This window comes from Loxodonta africana, chromosome 2 (genome assembly GCF_030014295.1).
Source record: "Loxodonta africana isolate mLoxAfr1 chromosome 2, mLoxAfr1.hap2, whole genome shotgun sequence".
Taxonomy (NCBI): Eukaryota; Metazoa; Chordata; class Mammalia; order Proboscidea; family Elephantidae; genus Loxodonta; species Loxodonta africana.
The window spans coordinates 76,351,122-76,356,153 of NC_087343.1; positions in this window are offsets into that span (position 1 = coordinate 76,351,122).

Genomic DNA, 5,032 nt, shown 5'->3' on the forward strand with positions numbered 1-5,032 from the left:
CTGCAGGGGACAAGGACATGCCTTCCACCTAGGCACTCAGGGGAGCCATCAGCCCCCTACCTTGCTCAGCACATAGCCCCCTAATGCAACCAGATACCTCTGCCTGCTCCAATCACCCCTATGTAGCCCTGCCAGTCTAGGACTGTAGGTGACAGCTTGCATCACACACTCAGTGACTGATGACCTGGACACCTCAGCTGAACCCACACAAGAAAAGTTAACAGACTCCTGGGCTCACACACCTAGGAGCAGCTCTAACCACCTGACGACAGGACATGAGAGCTTCAAAGATGCCAATAAGCAAAGTAGCTCACACACCCAGCCTATTTGGGCATATCAAAACAAAAAGCTAGGACATGGTAAGGAGATATACAATAAATAAAATATAATAACTTACTGATGGCTCAGAGACGATAGTCAATATCAAATCACATAAAGAATAAGATCAAGATGGCTCCACCAAGTGACCAAAACAAAGAACCAGGAAACCTTCTGGAGGAAGATAAGGTCTTAGAATTATCAGAGGTAGATTTCCAGAAGTTTAATGTACAGAGCTCTTCAAGAGATCAGGAAGTAGATCAGGCAAAACTCAGACCAAGCCAAGGAACACACAGACAAAACAAAAGAGGAATTCAGGAACGTTATACAAAATCAAAAAGTCCAATTTAACAGGCTGCTAGAATCCACAGGGAGACAACAAATAGAAATCCAAAAGATTAACAATAAAATTTCAGATTTAGACAACCCAATAGAAAGTCATAGGAGCAGAATTGACGAACTGAAAGGCAGAATTAGTGAGACTGAAGATAAAGGACTTGACACCAATTTATTTGAGGAAAAATCAGATAAAAGAATTTTTAAAAATGAAGAAACCCTAAGAATTATGTGGGACACAATTAAGACGAATAACCTATGAGTGATTGGAGTACCAGAACAGGAGAACATAACAGAAAATAAAGATAGAATTTTTGAAGACTTGCTGGAAGAAAATGAGAAGATATCTATCCAAGAAATTCATTAAAGCCCACACAGGGTAGGTTCCAAGCGAAAGTAGCCAAGACGTATTCTAATTAAACTTCCCAAAACCAAAGATAAAGAGAGAAGTTTAAGAGCAGCTAGGGATAAACAAAAAGTCACCTACAAAAGAGAGTTAATAAGACTAAGCTCTGACTACTCAGCAGAAACCATGCAGGCAGGAAGGCAATAGGATGACATATATAAAGCCTTGAAGGAAAAAAATTGCCAGCAAAGTATTATATATCCAGCAAAACTGTCTCTCAAATATGAAGGCAAAATTAGGGAACTTCCAGATAAACAGAAGTTAAGGGAATTTGTAAAAAAAAAAACCAAACCAAAATTACAGGAAATATTAGAAAGAGTCCACTGGCTGGAGAACTGACAATATCAGAAAACAACCCAAGACTAGAACACAGGACAGAATGCCAGACATCAACTCAGGTAGGGAAATCACAAAAATAAATCAAAGCTAAAACACTGAAAATAGGGAAACAGAGATGTCAATATGTCAAGGATGACAACATCAAAATTAAAAAGGACTAAACAGTGTAGTCATAGAATTTTCATATGGAGAGGAAGTTAAGGCAACATCAGGAAATAAAAGATTGGTTTAAACTTAGAAAAACAGAGGTAAGTTTTAAGGTAACCACAAAGGAAACTAACAAAACTACCTGTCAAAATAAAAAAGAATAAAAACATAAAGATTCAGGAAATACAAAATCTACAATGATGAAAAAGATTAAAAGAAGATACATAAAAAAAAATGGCTCAGCACAGAAAATTAAGGGGAACAAAGAAACTGTCAACATCACAGAAAAAAAAAATCAAATGACAGCATTAAACTCATACATATCAATAATTACACTGAATGTAAACGGACTAAATACACCAATAAAGACACAGAGAGTGGATAAAAAACATGATCTATCTATGTGCTGCCTACAAGAGACACACCTTATACTTAAAGATGCAAACAAACTAAAATTCAAAGGATGGAAAAATATATATCAAGCAAACAACTATCAAAAAGAGCAGAAGTGGAAATATTAATCTCTGACAAAATAGAATTTAAAGCAAAATCTACCACAAAGGATAAGGAAGGACACTATATAATGATTAGAGTCAAAACACCAAGAGGACAAAACCATAAATACATATGCACCCAATGACAGGGTTCCAAAATACATAAAACGAACTCTAGTAGCATTGAAAAGAGAAATAGACAGCTCCACAATAACAGTAGGAGACTTCAATACACCACTTTCTGTGAATGACAGAACATCTAGAAAGAAGCTCAATAAAGACTCGGAAGATCTAAATGCCACAATCAACCAACTTGACTTTCAGACATATACAGAACACTTGACCCAACAGCAGCCTAGTATATTTTTTTCCCAACACACATGGAACATTCACCAGAATAGATCACATATTAGACCATAAAGCAAGCCTTAACAGAATCCAATACATCAAAATATTACAAAGCATCTTTTCTGACCATGAAGTCATACAAGTTGAAATCAATAACAGAAAAAGCAAGGGAAAAAAATCAAATACGTGGAAAATGAACAACACCTTGCTCAAAAACAACTGGGTTATAGAAGAAATCAAGGATGGAAGAAAGAAATTCATAGATTCAAATGACAATGAAAGCACATCTTATAGCAGAACCTTTGGGATACAGCAAAAGCAGTGCTCAGAAGTCAATTTATAGCAATAAATGCACACATCCAAAAATAATAAAGGGCCAGAATTAAAGCATTAGCCCTACAACTCAAAAAATAGAAAGAGAGAAGCAAAAGGAACCCTTGGGCACCAGAAGAAAGGAAATAATAAAGATTGGAGCAGAAATAAATGAAATAGAGAATAGAAAAACAATTGAAAGAGTCAACAAAACGAAAAGCTAGTTCTTTGAAAAGATCAACAAAATTGTTGAAACCATTGGCCAAACTTACAAAAAAAAAAAAAAAAGAGGAAGCAAAAAACCTGAATAAGAAATGAGATGGGTGATACCATCACAGACCCAAGCGAAATTAAAAGAATCCTAACAGAATACTATAAAAAATTATACTCCTACTAATTTGAAAACCTAGAGAAAATGACAAATCTCCAGAAACACACTACCTACGTAAACTAACACAAAGCAAGGTAGAAAAACTAAATAAACCTATAACAAAAGAAGAGATTGAAGATGTAATTTAAAAACAAACAAACAAAAACTCCCAACAAAAAAACCCTGGCCCTAATAGCTTCACTGGAGAATTCTACCAAACTTTCAGAGAACAGTTCAACACCACTACTACTAAAGGTATTTCAGAGCATAGAAAAGGACAGAATACTCCCGAACTCATGCTATGAAGCCAGCATAACCTTGATACCAAAACCAGGTAAAGACACCACAAAAAAAGAAAATTACAGACCTATACCCCTCATGAACTTAAACGCAAAAACCCTCAACAAAATTCTCAAAAATAGAATTCGACAACATATCTAAAAAATAATTCACCATGACCAAGTGGGATTCATACCAGGTATGTAAGGATGGTCCAACATTAGAAAAATAATCAATGTACTCCATCACATAAATAAAACAAATGTTAAGAACCTCATGATCTTATCAATTGATGCAGAAAAGGCATTTGACAAAGTCCAACACCCATTCATGATAAAAACTCTCAGCAAAATAGAAATAGAAGTGAAATTCCTCGACATAATAAATGGCATTTATACAAAGCCAACAGCCAACATCATCCTAAATGGAGAGAGTCTGAAAGGACTACATTTGAGAATGGAAACCAGACAAAGATGCACTTTATCACCACTCTTATTTGACATTGTGCTGGAGGTCCTAGCCAGAGAAATAAGGCAAGAAAAAGAAATCAAGGGCATCCAAATTGGTAAGGAAGTAAAAGTATACCTATTTACAGATGATATGAACTTATACACAGAAAACCAAGAAGAATCCACAAGAAAACTACTGGAACTAATAGAAGATTTCAGCAAAGTATCAGGGTACAAGATAAACATACAAAAATCACTTGGATTCCTCTATGCCAACAAAGAGAACTTCGAAAAGAAAATCACCAAATCAATACCATTTACAATAGCCCCCAAGAAGGTAAAATACTTAGGAATAAACCTAACCGGAGACATAAAATACCTGTACAAAGAAAACTACAAGGCTCTACTGCAAGAGACCAAAAGAGACCTACGCAAGTGGAAAAACATACCATTCTCATAAATAGGAAGACTCAACATTGTAAAAATGTCAGTTCTACCCAAAGCCATCTACAGATACAATGCAATCGTGATCCAAATTCTAATGGCATTTTTTAACAAGATGGAGAAACAAATCACCAACTTCATATGGAAAGGGAAGAGGCCCCAAATAAGTGTTACTGAAGAAGAATAACAAAGTGGGAGACTTCACACTACCTGATTTTAGAACCTATTATACTGCCATAGTAGTCAAAACAGCCTGGTACTGGCACAACAACAGATACATAGACCAATGGAACAGAATTGAGAATCCAGACGTAAATTCATCCACGTATGAGCAACCAATATTTGACAAAGGCCCTAAGTCAGTTAAATGGGGAAAAATCAGTCTTTTTAACAAATGGTGCTGGCATAACTGGACATCCATCTGCAAAAAAAAATGAAAGAAGATCTGTATCTCACACTATGTACAAAAACTAGCTCAAAATGGATCAAAAACTAGATAAAAAATCTAAAATGATAAAGATCTTGAAAGGAAAAAGAGGGTCAATGCTAGGAGCCATAATACATGGCATAAGCAGAATACAAACCATAACTAACAATGCACAAACACCAGAAGAGAGACTAGATAACTGTGAGCTCCTAAAAATCAAACACTTATGCTCATCAAAAGACTTTACCAAGAGCGTAAAAAGACAACCCCCAGACTGGGAAAAAAAATTTTGGCTATGACATATCCAATCAGGGTCTAATCTTTAAAATCTACAAGATACCGCAACATCTCAACAACAACAAC